The following is a 6027-nucleotide window of genomic DNA, read 5'->3' on the forward strand; positions in this document are numbered from 1 at the left end:
CAAAATTCTTCAAACTCCATTAAAGGGCTATTACACTGGGCAAATTTTCCGTGGATCTTCAGTCAAACCACGATTCCCGCTGGCGTGGTTCTCATATTTCCGTGGTTTTCTGACGTGTCCTCGATCTTCCAAAGCTACGGTAGAGTTCCTTGAAGGACGACGGTATTACTCACCATCAGCAGCAGCAATAAAAAGAAATATATGAGAACCACGCTAGCGAGAATCGTGGTTTGACTGAAGATCCACGGAAAGTTCGCCCTGTGTGATAGCCCCTTTGCTCTTCCTACAGCACCCCTCGTCCCGATCTCTACCTCCCCTTCATCTCTCCTCCCTTTTCTCCCTTCCCTCCCAACTTATCGCTCCCTCCCCTGCCACTTATCTCTCCCCACCCTCCTTTCCTCCCCCCTCTCCCTCCCTCCCGCCCCTGAGAGCCCGCCGGCGTAAGTTAGAAAAAATGGAGGAGGTGGAGAGATTAGAAAACACAATTGAGTTCCCGTGTCCACTTAGGGCGTTGTTTTGCTTGTGCGTCTCTCTCTCTCTCTCTCTCTCTCTCTCTCGCTCTCGCTCTCGCTCTCGCTCTCTCTCTCTCTCTCTCTCTCTCTCTCTCTCTCTCTCTCTCTCTCAGCGATTGGAGGCCTGTCTTTGTGTTGATGTATATGTGTATGTATGCGTAAGTGAGTATGACTGCGTATTCATGTGTGTGAGGAGGCGTTGGGAGAGAGAGAGAGAGAGAGAGAGAGAGAGAGAGAGAGAGAGAGAGAGAGAGAGAGAGAGAGAGAGAGGAAAATAATAAATAAATGGCTGAATAACAGAAGTCTAATCTTTAATGCCCATCCCGTTTTCTCTACACACGCTCAGAGCGGATGAAACATATTTGATTAATGACATTTTTCAATTTCGCATACGAGGACGTTTTTGCTTTTTTTTTAACAACTGCGTGTACTCAAATCGATTTAGTAATGGAGAGAGAAATGGTAGCTAGTCACTTCCCACATTCCTCTAACATGATGAAGTGATGCAAAATTATACACTATACATAATACGAATACTGGAGAGAGGAAAAGTATGGAAGTGTATATGTTTTCTTCATTTTCCTATTCATTCTCCTCACTTCTTTAATTAACATGATAAAGTATTGCGGTATAAATGTAGCAGTAGGCATATTATTATCAAGACAAGTTATGTTTTCATGGGCAAAATAGGACTACTTATTAAACAGTATCGCTACCTATACATGGAAATACATAACGACGAAAAAATACACTTTACATAATACAAACGCTAGAGAGAGGGAAAGAAAGTATGGAACGATGACTGCTTTCTTAATTTTTCTTTTCATTTCCCACATTTCTTTATACATGATGAAGTGTTTCTACGTATACAATGAAATACATAAGGGCGAAAAATATACACTTTACATAATACAAACGCGAGAGAGAGGGGAAGTATGGAACTGTGTCTTTTCTTCATTTCTCTATTCATTTTTCACATTTCTTTAACATGAAGTATTGCTACCTATACATGGAAATACATAACGACGAAAAAATACACTTTACATAATATAAACGCGAGAGAGGGGAAAGAAAGTACGGAACTGTGACTGTTTTCTTAATTTTTCTTTTCATTTCCCACATTTCTTTATACATGATGAAGTGTTTCTACGTATACAGTGAAATACATAAGGGCGAAAAATATACACTTTACATAATACAAACGCTGGAGAGGGGAAAGAATGTATGAAACTGTAACTGTTTTATTTTTTTTCTATTCATCCCCACATTTCTCTATTAATAAAGTGGAGCTAAGTATACAGTGAAATACATAAGGGCAAAAAGTATATACACTTTACATAACACGAACGCTGGAAGAGGGGAAAAACGAGAGCAATATGTTAGTCCCCTTCTGTTAGCTATCCATCCTATCTATCTATCCACTTCCCACATTTCTTTAACAAAATCAAGTGTTACTACCTTAACAGTGAAATACATAAAGGCGAAAAAATACACACTTTACATAATACGAACGCTGGAGAGGGGAGGGAAAAAGGAGAGAATACAACTGTGTGTGTGGTGTGTGTGTGTGAATGTGTGTTTGTTTTCCTTTCCCCCTTTTCCCATCTTTCTTACGGACCGTTTGTGTACAGTGTGGTTCCCCCGTGGTCGGTCAGATCCTCTTAACTTCCTCCCTTCCCCCATCGTTTCCTCGAATAATGTGGTGAGGGAGAAAAACAACTCCACGGGAAATACAGATCTCGGCGTTCGTATCACCGTTTTAAGGGAAGGAAAGTAAGTAAGTTCAAGGGGTAGAAAGAGGGAACAGGTGAAGGGCGAAATATAGCACACGGAAAGAAGAAAAGGTGGTGGAAAGAAAGAGTTAGAAGGAATGGTAAATAAGAAAAACAATGACGTGGCAAGTAGAAAGGGAAGAATAAGGAAACAGGTGAAGAACGATAGCACGAAGAAAACTTGGAAAGAAGACAATGTGAAGAGAAAAAGGAATAAAGAATGGCAAACCAGAAAAAAAAGACGTAGCAGGTAGAAGGGATAGAATAAGGGAAAAGGTAAAGAACATTAATCCACGAAAAAGAAGAGAAGGCGAAGAGAAAGAGGAAGAAGGAATGAAAAATGTAAGGAATAAGTAAAAGTAATTAAATAGAGGTTAAAAGGAGGCAGAAAAAAACGATGATCAAACATAAAGAGGAAAAAGCAGTGAGAAAAAGAAATAAGACATACTGAAGAATGAAAGCTCGGAAACATATTATAGAAGAAAACAATGAGAGAAAACGAAAACTAAAACAAAAACAAAGAATCGAAAAATAGAGGAAAAACAGAAGATCAAACGTAAGATAGAGAGGAGAAAGCAATACGAAAAAGGAATAAACAAAGAGAAGAATGGAAGATCGGAAACATATTGTAGAAAACAACGAGGAAAAAAACGACTGAACAAAAACATGGAAAGAAGGGATCGAAAAACAGAAGAAAAATAGAAGATTACACAGAAGATGGAGAGAAAACAATGCGAAAAAAGAAAATAGAAACAAAACAATGGAACCTCAAAGACAGAGAAGAAAAGAATGAAAAAAAAACGAAAAACACATGGGAAAAAGGGATCGAAAAAAAGGAAAAAATATATCAAACATCAGACAGAGAAAAAGCAATGCGAAAAAGGAACAAAGAGAAGAATGAAAGCTCGGAAACATAAGAGAAAGTAATGCCAAAAAACACGACCAAGCAAAAACATAGAAAGAAAGGATCGAAAAACAGAAGAAAAATAGAAGATTACACAGAAGATGGAGAGAAAACAATGCGAAAAAAAAGAAAATATAAACAAAATAGTGAAAGCTCAAAGACAGAAGAAAAGAATGAGAAAAAAACGAAAAAAACAACACATGGGAAAAGGGGGATCGAAAAAGAGAAAAAAATATATCAAACACAAGATAGAGAAAAAGCAATGCGCAAAAGGAAGAAACAGAAGAATGGAAGCTCGGAAACATAAACACGACCAAGCAAAAACATACAATGACGGGGAACGAAGGAAAGAACAATGATTATACATGTAACGAAGCGCGATTCATGCGTGCACGAATCACCGTCGGCAAACATGAATCTATTACGGGAACGATAAATCTCTTTCTCGCTTAATTAATGGCGCACAAACAATAAAAAAATAAAAAAACATCAGACTAAAAAAAATTGCAACATATTATAACATGGTAAAAGAACACGGCAGTAATACATCCATGGCAACGTAAGGAAATGCATAACTGGCCATAATCTCAGTCACACACATTTGACAAGGCTTTCGTAGGAGTTCTCACAGGTCCCCCAAGATCGTTTAGGGCAGGGGAGGGTGGTCGAGTGAGTAAGTAACGGCCCCTGAGTCGGAGGGACGCGAGCAGAGGACGCGAGTGTGACCACACTGCAAGTTTTTCAGCCGCCGCCGAGTTTTGGCTAACTACCCACATGCTGTCCAGAAGACCACAATCAAACGACTCTAGATTCTGGATAGAAAGATGAGCTCTGGGAAGGCAGCATGAAGCCAATGCAAGATGGCCACTATAAACATACGCTGCGCCTGCGCCAAGGGGGCTGGGCTGACTCCCACCCACCGGAAAGAAGCCTTGGACCGACCATCAGGATCCACCGGGAAGAAGCCTACCGGCGCAATAGGCCACAATGTATAAAAAAAAAATAAAAAAAAGCATAACTTTAAAAGAGGCATAACTCGAAAAGCAGACATTTGCGACGGAAATGAGGTACAAAATCGTGCAATTCGCTACATCTATCACCAGTAAAACATGAACCACAAAAAAATCGTTGGTTGGGTGAAACCGTAAATTGTCGGATGAGTTTTATGACCTCGTAATAACGGCCTTTGTAAGTAACTTATGTGAGAGGCGACAGCGTTTGAGAATACCAACCATAAAACCAAACAATTAATTAAACCAAAGCAGGAAAGCAAAATGTTATAACTGCAATAAATAAAAGGAAAAACTGGCAAAAGTGATCATCGTAGTTTATCACCAGGCGGGCTTCTCAAACATCAGCAGAGTCAGTGAACCCTATACTATGGAACGGACACTTGCCTCAGCCCTTTTATTTTGCCGTCGATTGATACCAAAAGCGTTACTGTAGCCTCAGAAATAAGGGAGTTATGGCGATTCTCACCAAAGCGGTTGATTTTCCAAAATTTGCGGCTTAATGACAAGGGCGCCGCAAAATCAAAAGAGTAAGCCGTCCATTACTTGAGGTGTCACTGGCAGAGTTAATCGAGACTACTATACATTTCAGAGGTGGACAAACGCTGTTTTTCGCAAATATCTCCTAAACGAATCGTTGGATCAGTATGATATTTCAACACACTACAATTAACACCCGGACCTAACATATGAGTGATATACCATATTGCAATATGTGTTATGTTAGGAGTTTACTGACTGATATTAAGCCTAATCCAGTCATCATATCTAAGGTGTTATACAGAATCGGAAGAGTGTGGGGTACTCGTCTAACCCCTCCACCAACGCCCCGAACCCCCAGACCACTCCTTCCCTACCCCAATATCGCAGTATCCCCCTCCTCGTTTCCCTCTTCACCCCCCTACTCACACCATCCCCCTTCCCCAGTCCGAGGCTATGACTTAAGCAGAGGCAGGGTATAACTCATTGACTGCCGAGGCGCACCCAGGTGTTGTACAGTAATTCAACGTGAAATACGCCTTGCCTCCATGTAATTGTACCATGCTCTTAGTTAATAATCATATCTATACAAATACACCTACATAACATTCTAATATATAATACCGTGATGGGGGAAATAGGGAGGGACACAAGAGTGATGAGGGAGGCGAGGAGCTAGGGGGATAAGAGGAGGGATAATGAGAGCGAGAAGGGGGAGTAATTGTGGTTAGGAATAGTTTGGGAGGGTGTTGGGGCACACTTTCCTTCGAATGCGTCAACATGACTCGTCGGGTTTGTATTATTTTTCACGAGTAAACTCCTCACATAACACATATAGTAATGTGGTATATCAGCCATAAATTAGGTCCGGATGTTAATTGTAGTATGCTGAAATATCATACTGCTCCAACGATTCGTTTAGGAGATATTTGCGAAAAAAAGCGTTTGTCCGCCGCTGAAATGTATAGTAAAACGATCCAATACTCCCGCCAACGACATGACGATCATCCAACCCTCAACGTGTGCTACAGTGATGGCTTGTCGGTGCCGCGCGGAGGAAATACTACCGGGCCGATGTGTAAACTAGGACTAGGTGCGTATGGCTCTTAGGTTAGCGCTACCCTGTTCGTGAGTTTGGCGGCGCTGGCTGAACAGAAGACAAAGATTTGGCAGTAAATGAAAATCTAGTAGTAAAATTGATGGGTTATATACGAACGTTGAACAGCCAAACAAGACAAAAAATGGCTCACAAATCACTGTTCACTTCACTACAAGATACCAAGTAATCAATTTAGGCTCGCGTGATCATGTTGCTCTCCTCGATAAAACCTTGTTGTAGTATAAAGGAA

At 40.7% G+C, this 6027-nt stretch overlaps 1 long non-coding RNA gene across 1 annotated transcript in view; it reads right to left on the reverse strand.

Moving 5' to 3' along the window:
• The window catches only part of LOC126980998 (uncharacterized), a 31930-nt gene that overhangs the window by 25411 nt on the left and 492 nt on the right, over positions 1-6027 (reverse strand). The window lies entirely within an intron of this gene.

This window comes from Eriocheir sinensis, chromosome 46, assembly GCF_024679095.1.
Source record: "Eriocheir sinensis breed Jianghai 21 chromosome 46, ASM2467909v1, whole genome shotgun sequence".
Classification (NCBI taxonomy): Eukaryota; Metazoa; Arthropoda; class Malacostraca; order Decapoda; family Varunidae; genus Eriocheir; species Eriocheir sinensis.